This window comes from Otolemur garnettii, unplaced genomic scaffold (assembly GCF_000181295.1).
Source record: "Otolemur garnettii isolate 467f Iridium unplaced genomic scaffold, OtoGar3 scaffold00159, whole genome shotgun sequence".
In the NCBI taxonomy this organism is placed as follows: domain Eukaryota; kingdom Metazoa; phylum Chordata; class Mammalia; order Primates; family Galagidae; genus Otolemur; species Otolemur garnettii.
Genome location: NW_003852554.1, coordinates 3,550,529 through 3,567,404, shown reverse-complemented (window position 1 = coordinate 3,567,404; position 16,876 = coordinate 3,550,529). Strand labels below are relative to the sequence as shown.

The window sequence follows — 16,876 nt, the reverse complement described above, 5'->3', positions numbered from 1 at the left end:
AAACTCTAAAATTCAGTGACGTAATTTTTTGATAAGAAAGGCTTCACATGAATTCGCACATCATCCTTGCACAGGGCCCATGCTAATCTCTGTATCATTCCAATGTTAGTATATGTACTGCCAAAGCGAGCACCCAAATGTCTTTTCCATCTCAGAAAGCAGGAAAGGATAAGTAAAGTCACAGTTAATGGAAGTTTTGTGGGTAAAAATCAAAACTGAAACTTAAAACTTGAACCTTTTCCAGGGGTTCTGACAAATACACAGACATGTTTGAGAAAGGAGGAGGTGAGGAAGGCAGAGAAAGGAGAGAAAAGGAAGAAAGGAGGAAATGATGTGGATGGAAGTGACTGCAGAGCATCAGTAGAAGCTGAATTCCCTTCACAGGGAATTCATTCAAAGGGAAGGAAGAGCCCAGCAGCATGGAGCAGCCCTGGACCCTGAACATCAGAGGGCCATGGGGGGATCCTTCTGTAAGCACTGGGTGCCATGCTCTCCTGCCCTCCATCTTTCTGTTGGGTCAGACTTTTTCCTAGTAAAATTTCAGAAAATGGTTCATATCCAAGGAAAACAACTCTAAGTGTTACATATGGTAGAAGCAGGGCAGAGGGAATCAAGTCTCACATGATAATAATTCATGACATAATTCAGTTTATTTCTTTCTATTGCTAAGTCTAACTACCACAGAGTGTTTTTTTTTTGTTTGTTTGTTTGTTTTTATTGAGCCAGAGTTTCACTATGTCGCCCTGGGTAGAGTGCTATGGCATCACAGCTCACAGCAACCTCCAACTCTTGTCCTGGTGCTTAAGCAATTCTCTTGCCTCAGCCTCCCAAGTAGCTGAGACCACAGGTGCAAGCCACAATGTCTGGCTATTTTTTGTTGCAGTTGTCATCATTGGTTAGCTGGCCCAAGCTGTGTTCAAACCCTCCAACTTCAGTGTATGTGGCTGGCACCATAACCATTGTGCTACGGGTGCCGAGCCTACCACAAGGTTTTGAGAAGGAGGGAGCATCTCTGATTTGGAGGGCCCTAAAATCTAATCAAAACCACAGGGCTAGTTTAGAAAACACCACTTCTTTTCATAAGTAAGGAAAACAGTCACAGAGAAGTGTGCAGGGTTATGCCCTACTATGGTTTCTAACAGGTGGCATCATCATAAAGTATCCATAGACGTTCAAGACTGTAATGGGCAAATCAAGTGTACAGCCCTTCAAACCCAACTGGAGGAACCTCAAATGGTGATAATCATGGAAACTATATAATTGTTGCAAAAAGATGACCTTCTTTCCTTCTTTATTCCATCATTTTCTGCCTCGAGAGTAGAGAGAAGCTGCAGTTATTCTGTGGTGCTGCCACATTATTGAGGTTCCATCTGAAAAGTCCTTCAAAGCTCACAGAAAATTTAGAACCCTTGAAATAAACTCAGGCACGAACCTTCAGTTTTAGTAATAATAATCAGGCATTCCATATATATCTACACACATCTTATTTGCTTCATAATATCCATGGAACACAGAGATTACTATTTCCATTTTGTAGGTGAAGAAACTGAGGCCCAGAGAGACACAGTTGGGAAATAGTATGACCAGGATCGGAACCCAACACTATCCCACACCAAGATTCCAGAACCACACTGATTCCCAGGTACACTGCGGCTCAGCATTCCTCTGCACACCCATGTTCTGCCACATTTGCCTAAACACCACAGTGGACCTGCAAGCCCCTTCAGTAGACCTGAAGCAAGCTATGGAACTGCTTAGAGCCGTCGATCCCATCATGCTACTCAGGTATTTGTGTGCACTAAGTGAGAACAAGTGAGGTACTGTAAGAGACAGCTTTATTCTGTTCTGATGCTAATACATACTCAGTTAATAGAGGGGAAAACTCTGAACAAATTTTCTTTTTCAAAATCTGACTCTGCTCTATTGACAAGTGCTCCCCAACATGTATGACATTGACCTTTTTTTACTGTCAAGAGGCAACATTAACAGTCAGTAGAGCAGCTTTGGAGCTAGCCTTTCTGGCTCAAATCCCCCCCTCTACCACTAATTAGCTACATGATCTTGGAAGTTACTTAACCTCTTTGGGCCTTACTTTTCTCATCTGAAAAATGGGGAATGTGAGAATTCAACAAGTTAATACAAACAAAGTCCTTAGACTAGTACGTGGTGCAGAGTATGAGCTCAGTGAATGTAAGCTAACTTTTATCATTGGTCTGAACATGTGAATAGATATTCTTCCTCTGAACTTCTGTTCTACACATCACAAATGCCATTCCCACTGAAAGAGTTCCTACTGAAGTCAAGCCCTCTGTGGGTAGCTCAATATTCACCTCTTCCATTACCCCTTACAATTCTCCTATGTCTCAGAAGTCATTTTACCCTCATGAAAGTCTTCTGATTGTTTTAGACACGTGTGCTGGCAGCACTGATCATACTGTGCAGTGAACGCTTGGTGCTCCTTAACTCTGAATACATACCCGAGGGCATAAGGCCTGACCCGTGCTGTAGTATTTGCTGAATGAAGACATAAATAGATAAATACACAGTATACCTATATAATTGTCTGTTCAAGGCCGGGTCCGGAGGCTCATGCCTATAATCTGAGCACTCTGGGAGGCCAAGGCAGGTGGATCACCTGAGCTCACAACTTTGAGACCAGCCTGAGCAAGAGTGAGACCCTGTCTCTGCTAAAAAGAGAAATTAGCCAGGCATTATGGCAGGTGTCTGTAGTCCCAGCTACTCAGAAGGCTGAGGGAAGAAGATCACTTGAGCTCAGGAGTTTGAGGTTGCTGTGAGCTATGATGATGCCATGGCACTCTACCACAGGGCAAGAGCGTGAGAATCTGTCTCAAAAAAAAAAAAAAAGAATAAATAAATACCAGCCTAAGCTTCTCACTGTATTAATTCACCAGTGCCTTTACTACACCTCAAAATGCAACATATTACCAGGATTGTCACTCTAATCGCACAACCCAATCCCTCAATGTAACTGATTTCAGGTGAGGGCCGATAAGAACATTATCCGATTGAGCAATCTCACACTGAAGTATGACATCCCTCCTTCCTTCTTCCCTCCTTTCCTTCTTTCTTTCTTTTCTTTTTTGGCAGTTTTTGGCTAGGGCTGGGTTTGAACCTGCCACCTCCAGCATATGAAGCCAGCGCCCTACTCCTTTGAGCCACAGGCAATGCCCCCCTCCCTTCTTTCTTTCTCTCTCTCTTTTTTCTCCTTGCTCTCCTTCCCTCCCTCCCTTCTTTCCTTCCATTTCTCTGTCTCTCATTCTTTTTAATTAAAAAAAAATGGCAGCTTCTAAACCCAGGTGAATAATAAGGTACATCCTAGAAACACATGGAAATGAAAGTGAAAAATCTTTCTTAACATCGTCCCACAAAAGCAAAGATGATTTTTCACAAAGGCTGGAAAACAGGTCCTTAGAGGAGATTTGGATGTATCTTTTCACTTACAAATGTAGAAAGAGAAGCCCAGAGAGGACAAAGATTTGTTTAAGACACACAGCAAAGCAACGTCACAGATGGGACAGAGCAGATCCCTTCCTGAAGAATCTAGTGCTCCAGCTCTCCCACGTTTCCCTTGTGCTTTGTTGGCAGTTTGTAAACCTAGCCCCCTGCTCTCCCTGTGCTCCTGCTGCCTTGGTCTTTTCAGCCTGTCTTTCTTTCCCTGAGTCCCAGTGACAGCCTGCCTGCCGCAGCTGCCCTTGCTGAGCGCTGCCACTCTGTAGATAGTTTTGCCGCCTTTCACTGATTCATCCACTTGCCATCTGCTTTCAGATTTCTTCTGAAAACCCCAGCGTTTCTGCTGTTTCCTGAGATCTATCACGTCCTCCTCCCCTGCTAATGGGCTCAATAAACAGCTGCTTTAATTTAGCCTTCATCCATCTCCAAGCCATCATTTTCCAAAAATTACATCATCTATTTTTTCACTGTCTTGCATTTTTTGATTCACCAATTTCAGAGAAATAAATGTGTCTGAAAGAACAAAGGTGAGGCAATGATGCCTTTTCTGAGGGATCTTGATGATGGCATTCATTCCTTTATTCATGTGGCATTTAGTACAACGAGAGTTCTTTGATGCTTAGTAGGTACCAAACAGTGGAGCCAAGGAAGGACAGCTAACGACCGTGGAAGGCACTGTTGCCCTCCTGGCCATTGACATAAGAGATAAACACATGAGAGTTTAAAAAAACGAAAAGGATGTTGATTTAGGGTGATGAGAAAGGGGCTTGGAATAGTGACAGTAACATGTATTGTGCACTCACTCTGTGCTACAGGAGTCTACAGTGGATGTTTCATCTGCAGCACTAGGAAATGAGGAATGCTGTATTGTGAAGAAATGTCAGAATTTGTACAGAATCTCCAAATACATATCTAGAAAGAGAGTATAAGGCTCTTGAAACTCCTTGTTCACTTCAAGAATCTAAAGGAAAAGAGGGTCAGAAATAAAGGAGGGTTTTATAAAGAGGATTTTTTGAGCCTGGAGTTGCACATGCTATATATACTTTCAAGAAGGGTCCAGAGGAGTAATTCTTCCCTCACCTCACACAGGGAGAGGAAAACGCAGTGGGCTGATTTCTGACTCTTTCCTGAGAAATCTATTGAGCAAAAGACTGTGAAAAAAAGTGAAGTAGCTATACTGAGATTGGCTGATGATCTCAATGCTTGCCAAAGTGATAGATTCTGAGCAGATGTGGAGTTCATGGCAATTAGAATCAGTTTGATACCATATGAACTCTTTCACGGAGTCTACGCAGGATATACAGCAGATAACCAGAAAAAGCAGGAAATGCGGGGGCAGTGACAGTAGGAAGAACAGGACACATTCCCCAAATGATGGTTGTCCTTGAACAGAAGAACCTCCAAAGAATGCAAGAAAGCACCCACAGGAGAGGGTGTCGGCTGCAAACATCTGCCAGGCCCAGAGAGCTCGAAGACAGCTTAAGAGAATGCCTGGCCAGTGAGATCCTCTGTTCCCTTTGTACTCTCCCACTTCAACCTTGGTGAGCTGAGGGGAAGAGATGAGTGAAGGGCCAGTACTCTACCCCAACCTACAAGCTCCCAACTGCAAACAGGCCTCGGCTGGGGGATGAGGTACGGGAAATGACAACACTAAATCAAGTCCAGAGTTTTGATTATTGTCTGGGATTGGACATTTTTAATTACTGAATTGAAGCCGAGTTTGTTAATTAAAGTGAAGGACTTTCTATTGCCTAAAAGGGAAATAATTTTCATCCAGGGCAGGGTAAGTTTATCTCTGTAAATAGCTCTGAACCTATACATAGGAAACAAAGATAAAGATTATTTTATAAATACACTCTGAGTTCTGCATACTGTAGCAATGTATTGTATGTGTGTATCATATATTAACATATTCAATCTTGACAATAATCTTAGAGAAAAGTAGTATCATTGAACCCATTATAAGAAATGAGAAAAATGAGACAGAGAGAGATTAAATAACTTGCTCAAGATCACCAGCTGGCCAAACATAAGTAATTGCAAGCAGTGTAAACTTCCCATGGGTGGGAATATATTTGATACTAGTTGTATCCTTAAAGCTCAGCAGTGCCAATGGCTCAAAGAATGACTAATATTTGATGGTCTGATTTCATAATGTCATGCTGGAAATAAGTACATGAGAAGGGTGTTAGGCCTTTAAAGAGCAGTCAGCCTGAGCCAATGACATCAATGAAGATTCATCAGGACCCACCTTTAAGGTTCTCAGCTCCCTTTTCTAGTCTCCTGGCTAGGCCATATCAGCTATGCCCACATTTTGTCCTTTAGACAATTTTAAAATCTGCCCTATCTTGCTATTATTTTAATATTGCTTTTGCCCTGAGGGTCTCTCCAATTCTCTGTCTTACTTCACCCCACCTCTCACCACCCTACCTACTATTTAAGTTCCTCTAATTATGTCTTGGTACTTACAGTCATAACATAACATTGTACAACAGACTTTTCTCAGGAACCTTGAAAATCCAGATACAAATGTGTAAGCAAACTCATGTCATATAAGACCTGAAGAAACTGTATAAGTTATCTGGTCTGAACTTTTCATTTTAGAGATTTAAAAATATCTTAGGTCCAAGAGAAGAGAAGTAACTTAGATGTCAGTTTCAGAACTGACACTGGATTCAGCTCTCTTATCTCTTACTACAGTCAGTATAGACTAGCACAGATGGCCAGACCGTTAGGAGGTAGGAATATATGTACTTAATTACATCTCAGTTTCTGGAAGAATATCCTCTCTGGTGAGATCCTTAGGATTTTGGATAAAGGTAACTTCATCAACCACATGTGAAGAGAATTGGAGGGGAAGTACTGTGTTTTACCCAGTCCACACAGTAGACCAAATTGCCTGTGATGGACTGAACATTTGTATCTGTCCCAAATTTGTATGTTGAAATTCTAACCCCAATGTGATGGTAGTAGAAGGTGGGACCTCTGAGAGGTAATTAGTCATTGGGGTGGAACACTTGTGAATCAGATTATGCTCTTATAAAAGACACAAGAGAGTTCTCCTCATTTCCTTTCTTCTATGTGAGAATACAAGAAGCAGATGGAATTTGAGACTTAACATAACCTTATCTCAGACTTCTGGACTCTAGAACTGTGAGAAATAAATTTCTATTGTTTATAAGCCAAGCAGTCTATGGTACTTTGTTATAGCAGCCCAAACTGACTAAGACATTACCTTAACTGTGGTCAATATTTTTGACTAGAATGTTGAACAAATAGGAAAATTTACATGAAGTATCAAGAGGACCATTTTATTGTACTCGTCTCTATAATGATTTTATGAGGGAAGTATTAACATCTCTATTTTAAACATGAAAAAATAAAAGCTCTGAAGAGTTGGATAATTTGCCACAGTTACATAAATTATAAATAGAGAAATATAGACCTGAAACTCAGTTTTGCATAATTCCTGTCCTTTTTGCTGTACAACTTGAGAATGGATTTGAAAGGTCATTACTAAAAACAATACTGATTTTGAATGACAGTCAAGAAAGAAATAATAGTATTAATGGAATATGTGCATCTGCCCAGAAAATGACTTCAAGGGTGTAACCTTTAGGGTCATCCATTCATTTGTTCATTTTTAAATTCATTTGTTCAGCTAGAAATTTTTTTTGCATTTCTTTTTTATTTGTATATTTCATTATTATGCACACATAATAGTTGTACATATTTATAGGGTATATGTGATATTTTGATGTAGGCATATAATGTATAATAATCAAATGTGGGTAACTGGGGCATCCATCACCTCAAGCATTTATCATTTCTTTGTGTTAGAAACATTCTAAACCCATTACTTTAGCTATTTTAAAGTATACCCTAAATTAGTGTTGATTATAGTCATTTTGTTGAGCTATCAAATATTATTCATTCTAAATATCAAACTATATTTTTGCACCTATCAACCATCTCTATTTTGTAATCCCTTCTCTGCTACGCTTTCTCATCTCTGGTAATCATCACGCTAGTCTGTCTCCATGAGATCAATTGTTTTCAGTGTTTAGTGTCAACATATGAGCAAGAACATGCAAGATTTGTTCTGTGTCATACAGCAAATATTAACCAAATATCTACTAACTGTCAGGCCCTGTGATAGACATTAAGGACATAAGCTTGTCAAAAAAGGTCTTGCCTTCATGGAGTTTATGTTATATTTGAGACTGGACAACAATCAATTGATAAAGAGAATGAATAAGACAACATCAGACAAAAGTAATATCAGATATGTAGGAAATAGAGTGATAATACATATGATAGAAAGTGAGAGAAAAGGAGAGGAGCTAATTAAATAGGGTGGTCACAAAAAGTCTCTGTAATTGATAAGTAAGTTCAGCACAAGACTCAGCTTACAAAATCAGTGTATGTAAACTAGTAGCATTTCTATTTACTAGAAACAGTCAAGCTGAGAGTCAAATTAAAGACTTAATATCATTAACAACAGCTAAAATGCAACAAAATGCCTAGGAATGTACTTAATCAAGGAGGTAAAAGATCTGTGCAAGGAGAACTACAAAACTCTGGGGAAAGAAATCACAGAGGATACAAACAAATGAAAAATATAGCATGCTCATAGATAAGTAGAATGGACATTGTTAAAATGTACATGCTACCCAAAGTGATTTACAAATTCAATGCAATCTTCATCAAATTACCAAAGTCATACTTTACATATCGAGAAGAAATAATTCTACACTTTTTAAGAACCAGATAATAGCCTGAATAGCCAAAACAATCTTAAGCAAAAAGAACAAAACTGAAGGCATATTATCAACTTCAGATTATACTGCAAGGCTATAGTAACCAAAACAGCATTGTATTGGTACAAAAATAGAGTCATAGACCAATGGGACAATGGAACAGAAAATAGAACCCAGATATAAAATCATCTACCTACAATCAATCAAATGATCTTCAACAAAGCCAGAAAAAATGTACACTATGAAAAAGAAGCCCTATTCAATAAATGGTACTGGAAAAATTGGATGGCCACATATAGAAGAATGAAACAGGACCCCTACTTCTCACCATGCACAAAAGTTAATTCAAGATGAATAAAAGACTTACATCTAAAGAATAAAACCATAAGAATTCTAGAGGGAAATATAAGTAAAACTCTTCTAGATATCAGCCTATGCAAAGAATTTATGAAGAAAACTGCAATAGCAATCATGGCAACACCAAAAATTGATAAATAGGATTTGATTAAACCAAAAAGTTTCTGCACAGTGAAGGAAACAATCAGCAGAGCAAATAGATAACCTACAGAAAGGGAAAAATAATTCACAAGCTACACATCTGAATAAAGGGCTCATAACCAGAATTGACAAAGAACTCAAGTGAACCAGCAAGGTAAAAGACAACTTTATTAAAAAGTGGGCAAAAGACATGAAGAGAAGTTTTTCAAAAGAAGAAAGACAAATGTCCAATAAACATATAAAAATGCTCAATGTCCTACTAGTCATCAGGAAAATGTAAATTAAAACAATAATGAGATACCTACCATCTTATCCCTTTTAGAATGACATTTATCAAATGTCCAAAACAATAGATTCTGGCATGGATGCAGAGAGAAAGGAATGCTTGTGTACTGTTGGTGGGACTATAAATTAGTATGCCCTTGATTGAAAACAGTATGAAGATTCTTCAAAGAACTAAAAGTAGACCCACCATTTGACCCAGAAATCCCACTATTCGATATTTACTCAGAGGAAAAAAAGATTTTTCATCAAAAAGACATCTATACTTGAATGTTTATTGCAGCACAACTCACGATTGCAAAGATGCAAAATCAATCCAGGTGCACTCAATTCACGAATGGATTAGTAAAATGTGGTACACAGGGCTGTCTGGAAAGTATCCAGCCATTGTTAATACTATTTTCCATATTACATGCTAATTTTTTTTTTCGGACAGCCCTTGTATACATACCATGGAGTACAATTCAGTCATAAAAATTTTAAATCCTTATTTTTTCAACAATCTGGATGGAACTGGAGAGCATTCTCCTAAGTGAGGTGTCTCAAGAATGTAAATGAAAACCACATATACTCACTATTAAACTGGAACTAACCAATGAACACACATGTGCACAGAAAGAACTCAATGGAAATCAACTGGGAGAAGGGGAAAGGAGGGGAGGGGCAAAAACCTACCCAACAGATACAATGAACACTATTTGGGTACTAGGAATACCTTTAGCTGAGGCTCAAGAGTACAAAAGTGATCCATACAAACTAAAATGTTTTCACCCCCTTACTGTTTTGAAATAAAAAATAAGAATGTAAGCCATGGTATTCTAAGAAATATGGATGAAAGAAAATAAGAAAGGAAGGAAGGAAGGTCGGTCAGTGAATTCCTCTGTGAGGGATCTGGGATAAGGGTTTGAGACCAAGAGAATGAATGACAGGAATGAACGTTCATATTCATGAAACACACACAAGGTAGATGCACAGGGGATGACAGCACTCTCCTCTCTTTCCTGTAACTGTTCCTCTGGCTTCTGAAAAGAGGAAGAAGGAACAATAAGGGAGAGAGCTCCCAGGTAGAGAAGTATGAGGTACATGGAAGATGATGGGCATTGGATTTGGATAGATCCCCAACTGTAGAATCTTGGATGAGTTCTTTAGCCTCTGAATGTGAAAATAGGGACAGTAACTCTTCCTTACTGGGATGTATGAGTATCAATTGAGATAAAGAATGTGGTACTGTTTTAATTGCCAGCAACAGGAGCTATGGCTGATTAAGCATAAAGGGGATTTATTAAGCTCTATGCCCCAAACCATGTTCTCCATGCTGTAGAACTAGTCTTATGAGAAAACCAGTTGCTATCCCTACCACTAAGTACCAGTAACTTAACACTACTGCCACTTTTGTGCCACCAATTCAACTTTATTCTAAGTACTATGCTGCCATTACTAATGACTCCTGGGCCAGGAATTTAAGGTTGCCTTTATTGGCCAACTCTCACAGTTGCGTGCCTCAGAATTGACTTCTTGTGTGGTGCTACTGATTAGTAGAGCACCTGTGCCCTTGGTGACCTAGGTGCTGGAAAGGCTGGGAGAGAGTGGTTACTGACTTCTGCCTTGAGGTAGAAGGACTCAGGAAGAGTATTGGGGCCAGGTGCAATGGCTCACACCTGTAATCCTAGCTCTCTGGGAGGCTGAGGCAGGTGGATTGTTGGAGCTCAGGAGGTCAAGACTAGCCTGAGAAAGAGAAAGACCCTGTTTTTACTAAAAATAGAAAAATTAGCTGGGCATTGTGGTGGGTTCCAGTTCCTTCAGAGGCTGAGGCAAGAGGATTTCTTGAGCCTAAAAATTTGATGCTGCACTCTATCCAAGGTGAAAGAATGAGATTTTCTCCATTTAAAAAAAAAAAAAAAAGGGATTGGGCAGCCAGACACTATGACAAATATCCACCAGGAAGGACGATACCGAGCACAGTGTCGGGGACCTACCATACGCTCAGTAAAAATGAGTTCTTTTCTTCTTTCAGTTGCACAAACTTTTATCCCTGTGATCCTTAGCTCTGAGGATGTATTAATAATGCTGTATGGGTAGATGAAAAGGCCACCATGTACTATTTAAGACTCCCAGAGAGGAATTGTAAATTTAGCCTGTGCTATAGACACCTTCCAAAGAGACGGGCTGCTAACTGGGACTTGGCTCAGAGAGGGAACAACGTGCTTGGCATTTGCCTCAATCCAGTCTCGCTTAGAGGTAGAGTAGCCTGATTAAATGAGGTAAGTTGAGAATGAGGCCTCAAAATAATTCCTGATCTATATCACAAATGCTTTCAATCAGGGGCAGAATCATAAAAAGCCCGAGGATCTTCACTAGTCGAATGCTGGGTGGTACAACCGGCTTCACTCCCTAACCTGTGCACTTAGGGGGCTCTAGACACAGTCAAGCCTGCTAGGTCACATTCTTCCTTCTCCATCTGAATTTCCTTCTATAGCTGAATATATATACCTCAGTTTCCTGGGTAGTACTTTAATTCCCTCTTCCTGACACTGCTTCTTTACCCTTTGGAACTAGAGGCCTGCCCTGAACCCCAGAATATCTGAAAATCTATAAAGATCTTTGCAAAACTACTCCCTCTGCCAGTTTCCCTCATCCCAAATAAAATCCTTCCAGAAATAAACTTCATCCTAGATGGAAGCCAATTTGACACTACAATTATAGGTGAAATGTAGTTTACAAGGTACTCTCTTGCACATCATCAGATCTGATTCCAATAGCATCCCAATGAATTTTATGTTAATACATTTATTGAATGCTGTTGACTCTTTATTGTGTCAGGTAATGAGCAGAGGGTCAGGGAGGGGGAAGTGACCTGCCCAAGAACACACAGCCACATTTTGTATTCGTCCCTCTTGCCTTAAAAGGCGTCAAGATCAAATGAGATATCATATAGGAAAGTGCTACCCAGAAGCATGAGGTTGGTTATTTGTACTGTGGCTGTAATATATGTTTCTTGTTCCTAAGCCCCTGCTCTCAAAATCTGGCCAACATAACAAGCATGGATTTCTGTGAGCATGATATGAGCTTGTGGAGGCCACCATGGCCACCATGTACTATTTAAGACTTCCAGAGGGGAATTATATATAAGTTTAGGCTGTGCTAAATTAGAGTCTCTCTCTGGTCTCACAGCTTTGCTGCTATCTGACCACCTATCCTTGCTCCCCTTCTGCTTCTTCCCTCCCCTTCCCCAATCACATTACTCCCAGAGAGGGGTGAACCACTGTTGTCCTGAAAATTGCACCAAAGACACAGAAAGTAAAGGATTTTTAGAGGCTAAATATAGCACTGAAGTCAAGAGATCAGTGAGATTACATCTGACAAGGTAGCACTCAATAAGTGATATTTACTACATTGCCTTCATTTTAAATATAATAAAAATAGAGCTCAGTGTGGTTAAGTGCTATTAAGGAGGGAAGAAAGGACTCAGAATCAGGCCTGTTTCCCTGTACTGCACGGTCTGTCTGCAGATCCAGGCAGGCTGCAAGCTTAGAGCACATCCTTCCTTTACTTCCAAGTATCCCAGAGCTCCTTGAGAAGAATAAATGTCTTTTTACATGATTTTCCCTTGCCCTGGTCCCAGATGGAAGAACTTCTGAGTTAGGAGGAATATCAAGGCCACATAGACTTTTTAAACCACTGTTACAATATTTTTGCCAAGTGGTCATCCTGTATGGGTAACATTGCAGTTGAGCTTTGGACCCAAATCCTTCCTTTATACTTCTGTTGACTACATTCCCAAAGTAGCAGAGAGACAGATGGGCTGATGAAAGTGAAGGCTGGGGCCTGGCACCCAGTGAGGGATTTCCCCTCCCAGCTCCCCTCCTTGTGTTAGTTCTTTATCACAAGCTATCTCTTATTTGACAGCTTTGTATGCCAGTTTGTTTAACTTGGTATAATTGAAAAAACAGAGAGCTATTCCATTTCAGATTTAAAGTTTGGATTTGCCCCTGTCTGGGTGACCCCTGGAGAAAGTTTTAACCTTCTAAGCCTGATTCTCCATCAAGGAAATGGAAAGAGAATACTGTGAAAAATATGAGATAACAGGTATAAAACACCCAGCAAACCATGCAGCAAACACCGAATACTCAGTGAACACTGTGAGTCATTAATCATTAACTATATTATTGTTACCTTGCCAGACGGAAACCTCACAGTGGATGTCTGCCCTGACCCTGGCTCTTTAATTGGAGCTGACCTTACCTCCTTTCCTGCAAGAGGAAGCAAAAAAGATTTGCCTCCACATTAGGTCTTATATTTGCCTAGATTTCCTTTCTTTTCACAGACTGATGCCACTCTTGTCTTTCTGCTGAGAACAAGCTGCCTGGAATCCCTTAATAAACAATCCTACCATGAGGCCAGTGCAGAACTGTCCTTCGGATTTAGGGTGGGATCACCCTACACATTAAACTTCTTGGCCATAGGTGGCACCTGTCCTGTACACAGCCATGCCAACTGTTTACTTCAATCTCAAGGCACTCCAGCTCCCTTTCTTGAAAAGACAGAAGCCATAAACCTAATATATTCAAAACTCCAGTGCTAATAGCAACAGACAAAATTGCTTGACTTCAGATAATCACTATATTTTAAAAGTTACATTACAACCAGTTAATGGCTTTCAATCATAGAGCCATTTCTTTATAGAAATATTTAAAGCCACCTTTACCTTTCTTTAAGATTTTCTCAATTAAAAAATAACTGCACTTTCTCTGCTTACAGAGAAGTGGAAGAGGGACTAGGAGGACTGACTCAGAGGACACAAGAAGAAGTCAGGGGAAGGGAGGAAAGAGATTTGCAAACACTCCTAGGAAAATTAGATTGATAGATTCCTTCAATCATTCAACAAACATTTACTAATACTTATCAAACTCTGGTTTAGGCTCTGATTAGGGGCTACAGACATGGAAATAAAGATATGAACTTTCATTTTATTTATTTATTTAGAGATGGAGTCTCACTATGTTGCCCTTGGTAGAGTACCATGAGGTCACAGCTCACAGCAACCTCAGACTCTAGGGCTTAAGTGATTCTCTTGCCTCAGCCTCCCAAGTAGTTGGGACTACAGGTGCCCACTACAATGCCCGGCTATTTTGGGGTGTGTGTGTGTTATTGTTGTGACTGTTGTCTTAGCCGGCCCTGGCCGGGTTCAGACCCACCAGCGCTGATGCATGTGGCCGGTGCCCTTACCACTGAGCTATGGGCTCCAAGCCTGAACTTTAATTTTAAAGAATTCTCTGGACTAGGGTAGCAGGCAGATAGGCAAACAAACAATAAAGCTCAGTGTGGTAAGATCTACAGTATGATACAGTGATACAATAATAATATTCCCAAAGAGCCCATGGGAGGATGCATGTTATGTTTTGCTTTGGACTGATGCTTTATAGATGAGGTGAATTTACTTACTTAAATTTGTAATTTTCTTTCTTTCTTTCTTTCTTTTTTTTTGAGAGTGAAATACTGCAATCATAGTTCACTGCAATCACAGACTACTGGGCTCAAGCAGTCCTTCTGGCTCACTTTCTTGAGTAACTAGAACTATAGGTATGTGCTACTATGCCCAGCTAATTTTTTTTTTTTTTTATAAAGATGGGGTCTTGCTATGTTACCCAGGCTGGTCTCAAACTCCTGACTTCAACCAATCCTCCAGCCTTGGCCTTCCAAGGTATTAGAATTACAAGCATGAGCTACTGAACCCTACCAAAATTTATAAATATTTAATTTTTAAATATTTCAAATATATTCAAAAGTATAGCAACTAACATAATGAATGACACACTATTCTACCAATTTCTAACATTTTGCCATATGCTTCCTATTTTCTAAAGAAATAAAACACTGAAATGTGGGTTAAAACTTCCATGTTTTGACCTAACACCTACTTCCCATAACAGAGATAAACATTGCCCTGAAAATGTGTGTTCATCATCATTCCCTTGCTTTCCTTTGCTGTAATAATATGTGTGTGTACCTATAAGAAAAATTTAACATTCATGCTTTGAAATTGTATAAAATATGGCAGCACATTGTACTTGTCAACCTAACACATACTTTTTCCCACTTCCGGTATGCTTTTAGAACTTAGCCATGTTGATAGCTGTAGCTTTAGTTCACGTATTGAACTTCTGTGTAGGATGCCATGGGTATGGGCTGACCAGATATATCTATGCTCTCAAGGTTTTCCATTTTTTTTTTTTTTGCAAATAATACTGTTTATTGTACATACATGTGACATTCTCTAGAAATGGAGTGGGTGGCCAGCAGGGTTTAAGCAGCTTTAGCTTTGCTGGATAATGTTGCATTACTTGACAAAGTGGTCGTGCCAGTTTATACTTGTTTCACTAACAGCAGATAATTTCACATTTCTCCGCAAGTGTCTTCTCTAACTTAGTTTCTGTGCATATCCACAAGGCTGTCCCACAGATCCCTTTCACTCCCCAGCCCCCCAAACATTATAATTAAAATAACAGGAGCACTTCTGTGTTCTGAATCAGCCCTGGCTGACACACCATACCACACAGGGCTTTCTAACTAAAGGGCTCCCTGACTCCAACCACTGCCCTCAATTGTCACAGCCAGAGATCTTTCAAAACACAACTCTGACTGAATCATTCTCTCCTGCTCAAAACCCTATGAATTTCAGGCTCCTTGGCACGACAGTCAATCTCCAGGATCTGACCTCCAGTGAACTCTGCAGCCTTGCTTTTTTTTTTTTTTTGCCACTCTTTTTCTCCTTCTTTGTGCTCCAGTAACACCTGTTCTTAGTTCCTTGCACATGCCATGGTGTTCCTAGCTTGGGGTCTTTGCTCATGCTGCTCCTTTTCCCATGACTGCCTTTTTGCTGCCCAGAGACTAACTTCCCCCACAGTGTTCCTATTCCATTTAAGTGGAAACTGCATTCTCTGGTGCCTGTGACAGACGTGATCATCTGAATGAGTAATAGCCAATGGAATATGAGTAGATGTCTATACACTACTATTAGGGTTGCCCTGTAAAAACTATCACATATTAGGGCCTCCCTGTTCTACCCCACATGTGAGCTGGATGCAGAGGAATCCAAGACCCTAACAGATGGCAGAAACACAGTGTAGAAGGAGCCTGGGCCCCTAAATTACCAGCATTATAGGGATAGCTCCATGAAAACTGAGTCCCATTACCTATGTATCTTTGGCTTAATCCTCCTCTCTTATTGTCTTAGAGCTCTTAATAATTGTTTTTAACAAGGGATACACATTTTTGTTTTTTTCTGGATCCCACAAATTATGGAGTTTGGTCTTGCCTCTAACCCAAATGTAGGATAGACCAGATGCCCAGAGGAGCTCTAGAACTCATGGCTGAAGTCCTGAGCAGTACCCTGGCTACAGAAAGACAATCTTGTAAGAGGAGAATTTCCATCAGCTGGTGTGATATTTAGTTTAGGGGATCACATACTACTGCACTGCCTGCAGAGTGCTGATATTGGATATGTCAGACACAGGGAAGTTCAGGGCTCTGGGATACAGACTGTCCAAGGCTAACTCTTGGGATTGGGATTCTTGCGTCAGTTCTTACGCTTTATCTTATGCACTCTCTGTTGTAGACCCAAGGAAGTCATTACTTTCTTATAGGCTCCAAAACAGTGTCTGCATGGCAGTCTTATAAGGGTGTCCATGCCCATCCTGTCTGAGGGCTTTGGGCTTTCCCTATCTATGTTTATCTTCAGGTTATTTTTAATTTGTATTGGTTGAGGTCTGAACATTCTACCAATTAAATGATATTCCTTTTGTTATTCTATCCATAGCCCCTAGCCTATTCCCTCTGCTTAGGACCAGTTAGAAGTGCAGTCAACA

The 16,876-nt window shown here is 40.2% G+C and overlaps 1 protein-coding gene and 1 non-coding gene across 3 annotated transcripts in view; both read right to left on the bottom strand.

Moving 5' to 3' along the window:
* AGBL4 (ATP/GTP binding protein like 4) overlaps positions 1-16,876 on the bottom strand; it is a 1,282,996-nt gene that overhangs the window by 418,548 nt on the left and 847,572 nt on the right. The gene's annotated exons all lie outside the window — the stretch shown is intronic.
* On the bottom strand, positions 30-133 carry LOC111728464. The gene has a single exon (XR_002775746.1). It is a non-coding gene; the product is annotated as a U6 spliceosomal RNA (small nuclear RNA).